The sequence below is a fragment of the Chinchilla lanigera genome, unplaced genomic scaffold (assembly GCF_000276665.1).
Source record: "Chinchilla lanigera isolate Chin_1 unplaced genomic scaffold, ChiLan1.0 scaffold00099, whole genome shotgun sequence".
Lineage (NCBI taxonomy): Eukaryota > Metazoa > Chordata > Mammalia > Rodentia > Chinchillidae > Chinchilla > Chinchilla lanigera.
Window position 1 is genome coordinate 8,187,929 of NW_004955500.1, and position 16,317 is coordinate 8,204,245.

A 16,317-nucleotide genomic window follows, 5' to 3' on the forward strand; every position below is an offset into this window, starting at 1 on the left:
TTTTTTTTTTTTTTTTTTTTTGGTACCGGCGATTGAACTCAGGACCTTATGGTTGGCAGGCAGGTGCTTGTGCCGCTGAGCTATTTCCCCGGCCCAAGAGCCTTTTATTTTTATTTTTTCAAGACCATTTGAAATATTATTGTGTATATATGTATGTGTTTTTACATCACTGGGGGTTGAACATGGCCTCACACGTTATATGTTAGTTTTAATTATAGCACCACAGAAAGGGCCCTAAGCAATAAATAGGGATCACGAGGTATAGTGGCGCCCACCTATGATTCTAGCACTTGGGAGGCTGAGGCAGGAGGAACGCTATGAATTCAAGGCCACCCTGGACTACATAGTGAGTTCAGGTTTATCCTGAACGACATAGTGAATAAATAAATAAGTTATTGCTGGTAGTGTAGTTACTGATTGCACTCTGTGATATGCATGAACCTAAGCATATGTGTTCAGCTTTTGATTAATTATGCTAACGGACAAACATGGAATGATTTCTATATTTAATATATTATTTAAAATATAAATAGTAATTTTACTTTGCAATACATTTTAGATTACAAATGCATTAACCTGATATTTCAGCTACATTCAATAGTGTTTAAAGCAGAATGGAAACAAACTGCAAAAATCCAGCTCAGAAGAATCTGCAAAATTGCACTACTTCTGGGATCCTAAATTTTACTTTTAAAAAAAATCTTGAGGCCAAGTGTGACACATGCATGTAATGCCAGCTCTTGGGAGGCTGAGGCAGGAGAATTGCTATGTTTTTTATTTTGTATTGGGAATTGAACTCAGGACCTTTGTGCTTGCCAAGCAAGGCATTGTGCTGCTAGCTATGTTCCTGGCCATTGCTGTGGTTTTGAGGCCAGCCTGCACTACATAGAGAGACTTTGTGTTAAAAAAACAAAAACGAAAACGAAAACTTTAGCTGGGGATGGTGGTGCACATTTGTAATTCTAGTATTTTGAGAGGCTAAGGCTGGACGATGGCAAGTTCAGGTTCAGCCTTGGCAACGTAATGGCTTGGCAAGACTGTTTCAAAAGCAATAAAACAAAAAACCCCCACCAAAATCCAGCAGCAATAAAAAACAGTGTTCTGGGCAGGTAGACCCTGGATTCAATCTGCAGTTTTGGAGAAAAGCACCTGTATTTGGGGGACCACTGGTATCACTGTCATGAACAGCACCTGTGTACAGAGGTGATGATGATTTTGGAAGTATTTTATTTATTTATTTTTAAAAATTTATTTATTATTATTTTTTGTTGTTGTTGTTTTATGTATGTGGTGCTGGGGATCGAACCAAGGGCCTTGTGCATGCAAGGTAAGAACTCTACCACTGAGCCACATCCCTAGCCCCTAGAAGTATTTTAATTGGAAATGCTTTTTACTAGCAGCTCAGTATGGAGAACTCTTGTATTTTCTGTCTGCTTAGAAAACAAATAATTTAAGCAGATGGTGAAGAATTATAGAATCAGGGCTGACACAAGCTTTATTCAGAATATACCCTAACAACACTGGGCTGCAGACATCAGTTAGACAAGGTGCTTTGCTGTCATGAGCCTCACTAGCAGATCTTCCAGTTCCGACCTGTTACACTTTATGTTGTGTTGTAGAAATTAAAACTTAAGAGATCAAGTAACTGCCCAAGGCTGAGTAGCTAGTTTCTGATGAAATGGAACTAGAATGCAAGTTTCCATCATGGGAGATAAAAGCAAAACATCTATTTATGCAAAGTTTGGAGTGCTCACTAAGGTGCTTATCACTGTGTCAGGGTGCTGGTGAAAACCAGTGATAAATAAAATACCTGTATCTCTTTGATATAGAACTCAAAAAGATTTATTTGAATCCAATATTTTTTTCCATTATACTGCATTATAATTAGTTTATAATCTTTTTTCCTTTTTTTTTTAATTTTTTTTTTTTTTTTTTCCTTCCGGTACCCGGAATTGAACTCATGACCTTGCGCTTGCCAGGCAGGTGCTTTTGCCGCTGAGCTAAATTCCCAGCCCCTTATAATCTTTTTTTCTTATGGGAGGGTTCAGGCCTATTCTGTTTGATAAGTGTGGTTGTCTTGTCACTAGTTCAGACTGGAGAGGTTCACTTGAGATTCAGGCTGCCCAAAGAAAGATGAGACGCAGAACTGTGGACTGGGTTAAACATCTTTATTCTCAGGTGCCCAGTCACGCATACTTGTGTGGCTGTCCTTAGGGCCCTAGCTCCGCATTTCTAGCCCACGTGGCAGTCTACATTTATGAATCAGAATACACAATAGTGGCCATGTTCCAGTAATGATCTTGGTTATATAAGTTATCCACACCAGCCAGCATTGACCTGGGCGATAGAAGTGCTTTGTATTTTGAGAAAATGAGAGATGGTCTTGTGCTGGAGCTCTGTTGACACAGAACCCACTGCACCTTCTTTTATAGCCTGAACCAGAACTCTGCCATCTTGTGCTTTTGCATTTCTCCACAGTGGGGTGCTGGGAATATAACCTAGGGACTTGCACAGGCAAAGTGTGTGCTCTACTGTTGAGGTACATCCCCAGTACTTAAATATTTATTCTCTAATGTGACCAAGTTCAGTGTGTTTAATGTGTATCTGGCATTTGAAGTTAATTTTATTGAAGGACTAAGGAATAATTAGGTAGTTGTGGGTTTTGATATTTACTTATTTCAAAATCTGTATATGGCTTAACTTTTTGTTCCATGAATAAAGAGAACCCTCCCCCTTAGATTGGAAGATTCTCTGCTATCAAGATCCAGAGTTTAGACTATTATTTAAAATCAGCCAGATGAGCTGGGCTCACGCCTGTAATCCCAGCACTTGTGAGGCTGAGGTAGGAGGCTGAGGCAAGAGGATCGTTGTGAGTTTGAGACCAGCCTGGGCTACAAAGTGTGTTCAAGGCCAGCCTAAACTGCATAGCAAGACCCTGTCTCAAAAAGACACACACACACACAAACACACACACACACACAAATCAGCTAGATGATGGATTAAGTTAGACTTTTGCACACTGACCTTCTCTTTCCTTTTAGTTATTCACCTAATATAATATAAAATCTTTTTTTTTCTTTTTTTGATACATCGTCTCACTTTGTAATGCAAGTTGACCTTGAACTCACTGTGTATTCCAGGCTGGCCTCAAATTTGGAGAGATCCTCCTGCCTCAGCCTCCTAAATGCTGGGATTGCAGATGGGCATCACCACACCTGGCTGAAATATAAAATCTTTTAAAAAGTTTTCTTTAAGGATAGACTTGGCTATCTGTATTCTTTTTCTTTCTTTCTTTCTTTCTTTTTTTTGAGATGTGGTCTTGCTATGCAGTTCAAGCTGGCCTTGAACTAAACTTTGTAGCTCATGCTGGTCTTGAACTTGCCACGATCCTCCTACCTCTACCTCCCAAGTGCTGTGATTAGAGGTGTGTGCCACCACACCCAGCTTGGCTATCTGTGTTCTTAATATTGAAAGAATCAAATGTAAGGCAGAATATATATTTTATTTAAAATTTTCTTGAACTAGTTATGATTGTATTTGATTTTTTTCCTCTTGGTACTTGCTAAAATAATCAAACAATTGATATTCTAGGGAAAAGTGAAAAAAGGTTAATTAAACCACTGCTAAATAATGTAGATGTTTTAGTTACTTGGTGGCTTAGAAGATTAAGGCCTTTTCCCTAAAAAAAATGTCTAGTTAAAAGTGCTCATACAATGGAAAAGGTAATTACTCTTCTAGAAGTAAGTTACTTTAACCTCAGGCCTCCTCACTATTTTTCTTCCAGAGGGCCTTCTGTCACTCTGCTGGGGCCAATTAATTTTTGGCTCAGCTGTTTCAGTTTCTCTGCTGAAGTTGGGCTTCACTATTTTTATGATTTGTGAAAATCAAATTCTGTTTTTTCTCTTTTAAGAGAGCAAGAACATTAAATTTTCTGCCAATGATCTAACTTAAAAATAAGTTATTGTATATTAGCTATGATTATTTTAGTTCTACAGGAATAACTACATTTAAAAACACTACAAATTGATGTAGTAGAGGTAGCATGACTGTCAGCCTCAAGTACCACCTGGTGTTACTTCATAATTTAAAAAATATTTGTAAGTAAATGGAAAAATAGGTTGGTAAGCATGTAATCATTGAGTCTGTGAGTGTAAATAATTAGAGATGACTTCAAACAGATTGGTGTAAATTTTGAAACTGATTGAATAAATGTTAAGTCATAAAAACGTCTTTTACTGTGGTCAAGTGAGACACTCAGAGGAAAAGGAAGTAGGTAAGCATGGAGCTGTTGTTTGAGGTTAATTGGTTGGAGATACAGAAAGGCAAGTTATATTTAACCTCCGTGTCTGAGCATGGAGTCTTCCAGACATGTTGGCGATTATCTGTTGCTAAGTGTGTATATGTTTCTGTGACAAAATACCTGAGAAAAACAATTTGAAGGAAGGAAGATCAATTTTGGCTCATAGTCTTAGAGGTTTCAGTCTGTGGTCAGTTGCTCCATTGTTGTTTTTGAGATAGAGTCTCACTGTGCAGTTCAGTTCAGGCTGGCTTTGAACTCACTATGTAGCCCGGGCTGGCTGTGAAATCATAGTGATCCTCCTGCCTCAGCCTCCTCGAGTGCTGGGATTATAGGTGTGCACCACCATAGCCAGCTTGACTCTGTTGCTTTTATGTCTGATGAGACAGGAACATGGTGAAAGGGTTAGTTGCAAGAATGTTGCTCATCTCATGGGACCCAGAAATGGGGGGTGTTGGGGGAAGAGGAGGGATGAAAAGGGGAGATGAGGAGAGGAAGAGAGAGGAGAGAGAGACACTGCCCCAGAGAAGAAAGAGCTGGGGACAAGATGCCAGGACATGTTGCCATGACCTGCTCCTTTCAGCTAGGTCCCATGTCCTGTTTCTATTACCTTCCAATAATGGCATCAGAAGAACAGTTCCATGTATGACGAGTGTACTGAAGTTAGAGCTCTCGTGATCCAGTCACCTACCAAAAGCCTTACTGCTGAACATACGGGTTTTTTTGGAGGGATAGGCGCATTTTCACTGTAAGTGATAATACCAAAGGATGAAATGATTCCAAACTTCATAGCATAAAAGTTTTTTTTTTGTGGGTACTGGGAATCGAACTCAGGACATTGCATTTCCCACTCAGGTGCTGTGCCACTGAGCTATATCCTTGGCCCTGTAGCATAAAACTTTTATGGTCTAGGGGTTTACTGGGCTCCGCTAAGTGTTTCTCACTCAAGCTGTCTCACTTGTTTATAGCCAGATGGTATCTGATCTAGAGTTATCTCAAAGGCTTCCTTTTAGACTTACATGTCTGGCAGTGGAACCTGGAAGTCCAAATAGGTAGGAGCTGGAGTATCTTAGATCCTTAATACCTCTCTGTAGTCTTCCCAGCATAGGGACTTTTCTTGTGGCCAGGTTTCTTATAGTGAGGCTTAGGGCTCCAAAAGCACTTGTTCTGAGTAAGAGAGCCAGAAGGAAGCTTTCTTGTCTTTTATGAACTAGTTTTAGTATCTAATTGTTATTTCCTCTATATTTTAATATTTGAAGTGAGTCATTAAGGCCAAAGATGAATAATCCCACCTCTTGCTGGGATAAATATCAAATGATTGTCTCAGTCTGCCCTCCAATCACAAATAATTTACATTCTTCTGTTTGCAAAATACATTTTCCCTTTCTCAAGACCCCCATAGGCTCATCCAGCATCAGGTTTAGGTTTGAGGTCCAGGACCTTGCTCTCTTATCTAAGGTACAGGTGTAGATAAGGCTACTTGGATAGGGTTGTTGAATACAGCTTCTTCAGTACCACTGCTTTCACTCTGAAGACCTTTGAACGACAGAGACAAGTTGTTTGCCCCCCTCTGCAGCCCACCACTATGCAACAGTGGACAGAGAGAATATGGGTGCTGTAGACAGTTCTGCTAAAAAACAAAGTAAAGGGAAAAAAATGAAAGGAACACAGTAGTCCACAAAATTCTGAAACCCATTATGTGTGTATTACTAGTTGCATGTTATTACCCTGCTGCCTTGGGATGATTCTCTGTATCTTGGTTTTGCCCTTTGAATTCTCCACTTTTGTAAAATATGTCCCATATTGCAGCTGAATGATAGTCTTAGTCTGTTTTTTTGTTTTTTTTTTTTTTTTTTTTTGTACCGGGAATTTAACTCAGGACCTTGTGCTTGCCAGGCAGGTGCTTATGCCACTGAGCTATATCTCCGGCCCTTAGTCTGTTTCTGTATTAATCACTTTCCCATGACTAGGAGGAAATATTTCAACATCCACAAGTTGAAAAAAAAGGATTTATTTTGTCTCACAGTTTCAGTGGATTCCTTCCATGGTTGTCAGGCTCTAAGGTAGAGACAATATGGTAGAAGGGCATGGTAGAGAACAGCTGCTTACCTCATGGCAGCCAGGAAGCTGAGGGAGGGATGGAGGGAGACAGGAAGGGAGGAAGGCAGACGAAGGAAAGAAGGAAAGAAGGAAGGGACAGACAGAGAATTAAACTGGGGACATGAATACATACTTTCAGTCAGGACTCCAATGACCCACCTCTGACCAGGTCCCACCTGCCAGTAGCATCTTCAGCTATAAACTCATCAGTGGATCAGTCTAACCACCTTCCGAAAGCCCCACCTCAGAACACCTGAGATTTTGGGGCAGTCCTTTAGATCTCAACTGTAACAGTTTCCTGCACGTAGAAGTTTGAGAGTCCGAAAGTTTTCATTTTGTACTGCCTCTGTCCTTTTTAGTGCAAGGGAGGGAGAAAGTTCTTAAAAACTAGATTTCCTATGAGTCTTGTTTTTTAAAATAGCCTCTCACTATGTAGTTCACATTGGCCTGGAACTCACTATATAGCCCAGGCTAGCCTCAGACTCGTAGTGATCCTCCTGCCTCAGCCTCCTGAATGCTTGTTTTCTATTTCTTCTTTACTTTTGTTTCTGGATTTATACATCATGAAAAATTCAATGCAAATTCTCTTTGATCAAACAAAGATGACTGCTTAGTGAAGAGGAAGTTGTTGTACTAGTATTGCCTGCTATATTACTCTTCCTACTTCTGGAGGAAGAAATGCCTATATTTAACCATTTCCCTTTTTCTTCTGTTGATGTCGTGATCATTCAACATTGTTGAATTTGGGGTAGAAGGAAAAGCCTGTTTTTTTTTTTTTTTTAAATTAAAAAAAGACTTTGTTAAGGGCAAGAGGATACAGACAATATGAAAAATGAAAAGCTTATCTAGCACTTACTTAACTTCCCTTTCTCTGCTTATCCAGTGAGAGTTGGATGTTATTTGTACATTTTCTTTTCTTTTTTTTTTTTTTTTTTGGTTTTTCTCCGGTACCGGGAACCGAACTCACGACCTTGTGCTTGCCAGGCAAACGCTTTTGCCGCTGAGCTATATCCCCGGCCCCCTATTTGTACATTTTCTAATGGTCCTGATCTGCTCATGAAATCGTTACACAAGGGGAAACTGAGGGGCAGATTCCTTAAGTGGCCCTTTGGGAGAACTCTCCTCAGGGCAAGAGTAAATGTTCATGTGTGCCTACTTCTTTGCCTTCTGCTTCATATGTACTACAAAATAATCATTGCACACAATGGTAAGACCTGCAGTTGGTGAAAAGCAGCTCTGGAAGCACACTTTGCCAGCTTGGCACTGGTCCAGGTCTGTCCACAGCCTAAGGATCATTTTGATTTTCCAAAAATCCAGGGAACTCCTTTTCCATCAGTACTCTCAGGTCCTCTTTCATTAAGTAGCCTTTGTCCCCAGCAGATTTGTTAAACATAAACATGTGGTTTCCATGGTATGTTCCTTTTGCGAGGGTATTTTGGTGAGGTTTGTTGAAACCTTGGCGTTGCCGCACCCCGTGCTGCAGATAGGGTGTGTGGGCGGTGAAGAGCGTGCCCTGGTTTTTTTTCTTCTTTTGTGTTACTGGGGTTTGAAAATAGTACCTTTTTTTGTTTTTTTGTTTGTTTGTTTTTTTCCGGTACCAGGAATCGAACTCACCTCCTCGCGCTTGCTAGGAAGGCGCTGTGCCACTGAGCTAAATCCCCAGCCCCGAACACAGTACCTTTTCACTGAGCAACATCCCAGCCCATTTTTCATTTAAAAAAAATTTATTTATTTATTTTTGAGTGACCAATTGAATAATCATTGACTATTCTCAATGGTTGTTGTTGGAAACACATAGTAATAAACATACATCTGTTTACAAAATAGCATAGGAACAATACAAAAATTATAGAGTTATGGACAGATTAGTAGGAAAATATCAATGGCTACTGTAAAACATGGTGGTATCGTCAAAGTGGTTTCTCAGGAAGACAGAGATATGCAAGAAAGATCTAACAAGTAGTTATAGCCTAAGGGTTGTGAAAAATAGCGTGTGACCTCCTCACCAGTGACTCCTTTCACTGAGGTGTGACGGCCGGAAGGAAGGCCAGGATTGAAAAGAAGGACCGAGAGACTAGCACCTGTGTCTAGCAGCAGGCTGTTTCCTTTTTCCTCTATAGTCATCATTACCCAGGGCTCCTCCATGGAGTTGACAGTCTGTTTGTTTGTTTGTTTGTTTGTTTGTTTATTTATTTATTTATTTATTTATTTTCCAGTACTGGGAATCGAACTCATGCCCTTGTGCTTGCCAGGCAGGCACTGTGTCGCTGAGCTAAATCCCCAGCCCCTGGAGTTGACAGTCTGGCCAGAGGGAGAAGGCAGAGCATGCCCCGGGCCTCCTCATTCCTGTTAGACTAACTGGCAAAATGGGTCTGAGCTCTGAGGCCTGTGCTTCAGAGGGCAGACCGATCTCCAGTGGTCACCTTTGCATTCAGGGCATGGCCCAGGAGGCTTCTTAGGGCAGTTCCTCTTGAAGTGACCTGGCTTTTAACAGTGGTAGCAGATGAATGTAGTTGTCGAGTTCTTCTTGGGGCCCTGACAATCAGACTTAGGGTCTGTCTGTCTTAGTGCTGCAGCAAAAGCAGTTGCTTTTTCTTGGTGTCTTTGTTTTCTCTCCTTGGCTTCCTCCTCGTCATGGCTATAGAATACTGAGGAGGCAATTCTTACTAACATCTCAAGTGAGCCATCTGGGGCAAAAGCCATTTTTTGTAGCTTTTTCTCTCCAGCCTCTCAGCACATTGGGACCCCTTAGTGTCCTCTCCCCAGCCGTCAGCACAGGCAGCAGGAATCTTGGTGCAGAGCTCTCTGGAGCTCCATGCGCTCGTCCACCACAGCCTGTACTGTCAGGGGAAGAATGGCTTCCAGGGGGTCTCCCCAGGTATTGCACAAGGTCCTCCTGGTTTCCAGTTTCTGAACGGCTCTCATGATCCCGGCCAACTAGACCTGTCAGTCTTCAGGCATAGTCTGTATTCTTGTGTTCTCTGAGTCCTTGTTCAGCAGCTGCTCCTCCACTGACTCCGGACCTTTCTGGTTCTCAACGGCAGGGGCAAGAGTGACCTGTTGTATGGTATGTATTCCCAGGGGATTCTCCATGTCGGGATGATTCACACACATCCCCAGGCGGGTCTCTGTGGCTGGCGCCTGGAGGGCCAATTGTGTCATTGCTTCTCTGTGCCATGATAGTTCTCCACCGCATGGCGGTGGCTGGTGTGAGGGTCGGCGTGTGTGAGCACGCCTCGCCATGCGTGCGGCTTCCCGGGCGACGGCAGGCTGCCTCCCGGGTGCCTCTGCGTCTAGGGGCCGGCCCAAAGGCTGGCACTCCCTACCGTGCAGCTTCCCAGCCTCCCGGGCACCTGCATTATTTATTTTACTTATTTTTTTATTTTTCTGTCTTTTTGAGACAGGATCTCGTTATGCAGTTCAGACTGGCCTTGAGCTCACTTTGTAGCCCAGGTTGGTCTTGAACTTGCAAGGATCCTCCTGCCTCAGACTCCCGTGTGCTGGGATTACAGGCATGTGCCACCACGCTTGGCTCCATTTTTCATTTTTAAATTTTGAGATGCAACCTTGTAAGTTGCTAAGTTGCCCAGCTAGGCTTGAACTTTGTGATTCTCCATAGAGTTGGGCCACCATACCTGACTTCCTCTTAAGTTACTTTAAATGACTCAGGAATCTTTTACTTGGTATTTGAAAGATACTTTGATGAAATTTTGTCATAATTCTTATAAGCATGCTAATTTGTGATAGTATAACGACCATGACAAGAGTCAAAAAAAGAACTTTTTGTTGTTATTGCCGTTGTTGGCAGTAATGTGAGCGAATCCCAGTGCTGCGCTACATTCTCATCTCTTTTTATTTTGTTTTGAGACATTGTGTCACAAAGTTCCCCAAGGTAACCTGGAATTTGCCATCCTGCCTCAGACTCGTAGCTGGTGTGTGTCTATAGGTATGTGTCACTGCTGCAGGTACCCCAGAAAGGAAAATTTTGCAATAAGTTATACTCTCAGAAAGAAATACTATGGATACCTTTCTTAATAGTTTTTGTTTTTGTGGTTTTTGAGACAAGGTCTCTAGTTCAGGCTTGCCTTGAACTCACTATGTAGTCTAGGCTGCCCCAGCCTCCCGAGGCTGGCACATGCCAGCACCTGGTTTTGATACCTTTCTTTTTCTTTTTTTTTTTTTTTTTGGTGTGTGTGTGTGTGTGTTTTTCTTCCGGTACCAGGAGTCGAACTCACGACCTTGCACTTGCCAGGCAGGCGCTTTGCCACTGAGCTAAATCCCCAGCCCCTTATACCTTTCTTGAATTACTAAACACTGTGGGTGAAGACCTCTTGTTAGTTGTTAACTTCAGTTACAATTTGGAGTAGGATGTTTTGGAATTAGCATTCTATGTATTTCAGTTTTACCTGCAATCTTTTTTCCTTCCAACTGACATAGCTTACCACTGGAAAGGTTCTTGAGTAGTTTGAAAGGTGTAGAGGTGGGGAAAATAAAGGGTTAACTTTTCATGCTTTTAAATGTGCTAGTATTAAATAATTTCAGATAGGTGAACACTTACCTTTTAGGATATTTAGTGCATGATATGCTGCATGCGTTAAGCATTTTATGAATTAGAGTAGCGTGGATTTGTGAATGACATGGACAGCAAATTATTTTCCATCAAAAGTGCTCTGTTCATTTTTGGACAGTATAATTATTTGCTAGAGGAATATTTTTCTGACATGTATTACAACCCTGAGGGTGGATCTCAGTGAATGCTGAGTGTAAAGACTTTTGGTATAACTTGATTTTATCCTTCCTTCCTCAGAGGGTCTTGGGGATTATTTGATCCTGCATGAGGAAAAAAGCTGCCTTGTGAAAGTAGTAGTTCCATAGAGACCAGTGGTATTAGAGATATTTTTAATTTGGGCCTTAGAAAGCCCAAAGGTCTGAGCATTGATTTGCCCTTTCCTTTCTGTATAATGAATTTAAAGTATGTTGTTGATGTAATGTTTAGTTCATGTATAGATTTCTGGCTTGGGCTTCTTTAAACTGTGTACACATGTTTTAATTAAGTTTGCTTACAAGTATGTAATCATTCTGGCCTTTTATCTGATGTATACAACTATTATTTTGAAAACAAAATGTATTTAATATTTTCATGATTGTACAGATGTGGAGTGGTAAAAATGTTTTGGAGTAGAAAAACATTTGTTGAATGTGGATTTGTAGTCTAATATGAAAGTGTACCATCTATTTTCTTGATGGTTCAGACAAGAGATTCAAAGCATTTCTGAAATTATAAAGTTTGTGTTCATGAGACAGTGCCTTACATATTCTGTACATCAAGGAAAACAGTTAAATGTACTCTTTCAAAGAGTTATTTTGTGAGGTTATAGGCTCTTTCATGAATGATGAACTTCAACAATGACTGTACTTCCAAGAGTCCTTACATTTTGGAACTGGGAAGAGACAAGGCCTAAGTTTTGTTTGGTTTTCCTGAAATAGATGCATGGAAAAGGATATTTCTTTTCCTTGAGCTTTTGCATTAAAATTTTCATTTTTTATGCTATCTACCTCATATTGCATGATATTCTTTATTAAAGGATAGGAAATAGGCAAAAATCATGGTTTTCTTTCTTTTTTTTTGAGACAGAATCTTGCTGTGTAGTTCAGGCTTGCCTTGAACTCACCTATGTAGCCCAGGTTACCCTTGAACTTGTGATCTTTCTGCCTCAGCCTTTCAAGTGCTGGTAGTACAGGCATGCACTCTTATGCCCAGCTCCTTTTTTTTTTTTTTTTTTTTCTTGTGGTGCTGGGGATTGAACCCAGGGGCTTGTGCATGAAAGGCAGGCGCTCTACTATTGAACCACATCTTTAGCCCAGAAATCATGATTTTCATACAAATATGAAAATCATGTAAATGTTGTTATTTCATTCATTAGTGAGAGACATAGTAAAATGTTAAAGGAGAATTCAGAGTACCTCACTTTTAGAATGAAGATACTTGAAGTTTGCTTTTTAAAGGATTGCATTTCAAAAATTTTATTGAAAGGTATATTTCTTAGTACCAAACATAATGATAGTTGGTTAAGTTACCTCTGCCAATTCAAAGTTAATACTGATGTTTTCAAAATATGGAAATATATCAGCCTTTTGGTAAAACTGAAGTTATCCATAAGACATGATTTACAAAAAGTTAAAAGCAGAATGTACTATGGTTCTTTGATTTACTTTTTAATGCTTATTTATGTACATGTTGTCAAAATTGGTTATATCCATTCTGGATAGACTCAGGCTTTAGGCCTCACTAAGTTACTGTTTACAATGCTAACAGTATATGTACATCTCTTTACATTCATTGGGTCACATGGAGAATTCCAAATACTAACTCAGCAATTTCATAATTATGGAGGTGCCTACTTACTTTTCTCAAGATGCAGTGTAGAAATTTGTGAAAGTATATTCTATTCCTTAAAAAAAAACAAACTAGAAGAGTGGCAGTTTTATAGAAACAGTTCAGAGTAAAACCTGGAGTGCTTTATCTAGCCAGAACTTAGGGTAAAGCAAATTTTCAAAGTGATTAATTGATTCTGAGTTACTACATAATATAATAGAACAGTATTTTTAATGGAATTAGATTAAAGAAGTAGACTCTATATAGAAATTTTTATCATTGATACAAATATAACCTGTTTTTTTGGAAGAAATATTAAAGACAGCTCAATGAATATGCCAAACTTACTAGGTCTGTATTTTGGCTTAACTTGAAGTTAACTTACTGATTCATATAATACTGGTTTCTTGATAGGGAAAATCATGCCTTTCTTCATGCTTTTCCTCCTTCTACAGCATTTATTTGCCTGAACAGGGATGGGAATTCTTTGCATTGCTGCTAGTTACCTACAATTTATAGAATTATAAAATAGCTCAGCTCAAGTACCAAATTCCATAGAACATAAGTTCCATAGAGCCAGATAACTAGGAGTGGTACATAGCACACCATGCCTTGTTTCTATTGAAGATGGCCAGTAATCTTGTCATTTAAAAGTCTTTCACAGTTGCTCCTACATCATAAAAGGACAAAGTATAAATGAATCTCTTCTAATTTTTTACAGTAATCTGACATGTGTTTGTTTTAGGGCCTATTAGTCCTTGTAAATAAAGTCAGTTTTGAAAATCCAAAGAGTGGAGCATGGCTGTAATCCCAGTACTTGAGAGACTGAGGTAGCAAGATCCCAAATTCAAGGCTGATCTGAACTACATAGCAAGACCTTGTCCAAAAAAAGTGTGTGGGGGGTGTAAAAATAATAAAGTGGATATTTTCTGATACTTTAATCAACATTAGACATTTCTTCAGACTAGTGTTGAAGTTTGATTTTTTTTTTTTTTTTTTTTTGAGAAGGGTCTTGTTTGCTGTGTAGTTCAGGGTGGCCTTGAACTCAAGGCAGTCCTGCCTCAGCCTCGATTGAGCTTGTAATCGAGTGCTGCGATTATAGGCGTGCAGCCAACATGGCCGGCTGGAATGTTTTGCAGCTGCCTCAACTAGCTTCAAATAGTAAAGAACAGTAATAATAATTTAAAGAGAGGTGAACTCTCTCATCCCACATCCCCAGTCCACCTGCCCTTTCTTAGTCCTTAAATGTACATATTAATTCGTTGGAACTGCTGGGCGTGGTGGCACATACCTGTAATTCCAGTGCTTGGGAGGCAGAGACATGAAAATTGCTGCAAGTTTGAGGCCAGCGGAGACTACAAATAGTGAGTTCAAGACTAGCCTGAACTATGTAGCAACACTCCGTCTCAAAAAAACCCAGCAAAACCAAAAACTTGTTGGAACTTTAGTAACTTGATAGTATTAAATGCTTTTTATCTGAATGGTTGAGTGCAGAAAAAAGAGGGCAGAGTTGCCATTACCTATGCCAGTTCCATTGTGACTTTGACTGGGCCTTTGCTGCTTCACAATCTTGTTATACTTGATGTTGAAGCAGTATGTCACAGTGGGAACGAAAGGAATAGAATTTGTTGTCTCATAGACCTAGGTGTGAAATCATTAGTTAAGAGCTGTTTGACCGGGTGTGGTGGTGCGCACCTGTAATCCCAGCGCTCTGGTGGTTGAGGCAGGAGGATCATTGTGAGATCGAGGCCAGCCTGGGCTACAAAGTGAGCTCAAGGCCTCAAGACCGTATCTCAGAAAGACAAAAAAAAAAGGTGTTTGAACTTGGGAACTCCGACAACCTCTAGTTCTTCCATTAAGTTAACAGTAAGTGCTTCACAGAATCATGGAATTTTATGCAGAAAATACTAGCATGCCTGGCACACAGCAGGCAGTAAACACTTGTTTCTTACCCATTTCTCTCAATCCCTCAAGCCATCGTGCTTTCCCTCTTCCTTTTCCATGACAGAAGCAACTGTAGTCATTTAGTATGGCTTCCTACATCTTAGCCTTTTTTTCTACTTCTTCTTGTCTTTTTTTTTGTTTCAAAACTTTCTTTTACCTCAGGGTCGTAGGAGCAGACAATTGACTCAGAATGTGAGACCGTTCTATTTTCTCCCTTATTTTCTCCTTCCAGAAGTATTAATTACCCTTCTCAACCAGGTGTGGTCGCACATACCTGTAATCTCAGCACTATGGGAAACAGAGGGAAGAGGATCACAAGTCTAAGCCCTGCCTGGGCAATTTATTTTATTTATTTATTTTTTTATTTTAAAGAGTAAAAAAAGGATAACATAGTAATAGGGGGACTTACCGAATTACAGACAAAGTGGTAGGAAATTATCAATGGTTGTTATTTTACCTATTGGTATCTTCAAGATAGTTTCTCAGGAAAGCAAATAGACAAATGATAGTGAGTTACAGACAAAAGTGGTAGGAAATAATCAATGGTTGTTGTACTATACTTTGGTATCTTCAAGTGGTTTCTAGAAAAAACAAATAGAGCTATACATGAGTGATCAATTAAATAATCATTGACTATTCTCAGTGGTTGTTGTTGGAAACACATAGTAGTAAACATACATCCATTTACGAAATAGCATAAGGAACAATACAAACATTACAGAGTTATGGACCGATTGGTAGGAAATTATCAATGGCTACTGTAATACATGTTGGTATCTTCAAAATGGTTTCTCAGGAAAACAGATACCCAAGAAAGATCTAACAAGTAGTCATAGCCTAAGGGTTGTGAAAAATAGCTAGCATATTACCTCCTTACCAGTGACTCATTTCACTGAAGTGTGACGGCTGGAAGGAAGGCCAGGATTGAAAAGAAGGGCCGAGAGACTAGCACCAGTGTCCAGCAATAGGCTGTTTACTTTTTCCTCTATAGTCATCATTACACAGGACGCCTCCATGAAGATGACAGTCTGGCCAGAGGGAGAAGGCAGAGTATGCCCTGGGCCCCTTCATTCCTGTTGGACCAGCTGGTAGGAGGCATCTGAGCTCTGGGGCCTTCACTTCAGAGGGCAGTCCGACCTCTAGTGGTCACCCTTACAGTCAGGGCATGGCCCAGGGGGCTAATTCTTAGGGCATTTCCTCTTGAGGTGGCCTGGCTTTTAACAGTGGTAGCAGATGAATGTAGTTGTCGAGTTCTTCTTAGGGCCCTGAGAATCAGACTTAGGGTCTGTTTCTCTTAGTGCTGCAGCAAAGGTAGTTGCTTTTTCTTGGTGTCTTTGTTTTCTCTCCTTGGCCTCCTCCTTGTCACAGCTATAGAATACTGAGGAGGCAATTCTTACTAACATCTCAAGTGAGCTATCTGGGGCAAAAGCCATTTTTTTGTAGCTTTTTCCTACTATCTGGGGCTGACTGAGTAAAAAGCTTATCTTTAAGAATAATTTGTCGCTCTACTGAACTGGGATCCTGGGAAGTATGCTTTATCAGTGCCTCTTGTAAGCAGTCTAAGAAAGCAGAGGCGTGTTCCCTTTTTTTTTTTTTTTTT

The 16,317-nt window shown here is 40.3% G+C and overlaps 1 protein-coding gene and 1 pseudogene across 2 annotated transcripts in view; one reads left to right on the forward strand and one right to left on the reverse strand.

Annotated features, from left to right (window-relative positions):
• The window catches only part of Spats2 (spermatogenesis associated, serine-rich 2), a 126,192-nt gene that overhangs the window by 13,696 nt on the left and 96,179 nt on the right, over positions 1-16,317 (forward strand). The gene's annotated exons all lie outside the window — the stretch shown is intronic.
• On the reverse strand, positions 7,466-9,593 carry LOC102020030 (annotated as a pseudogene).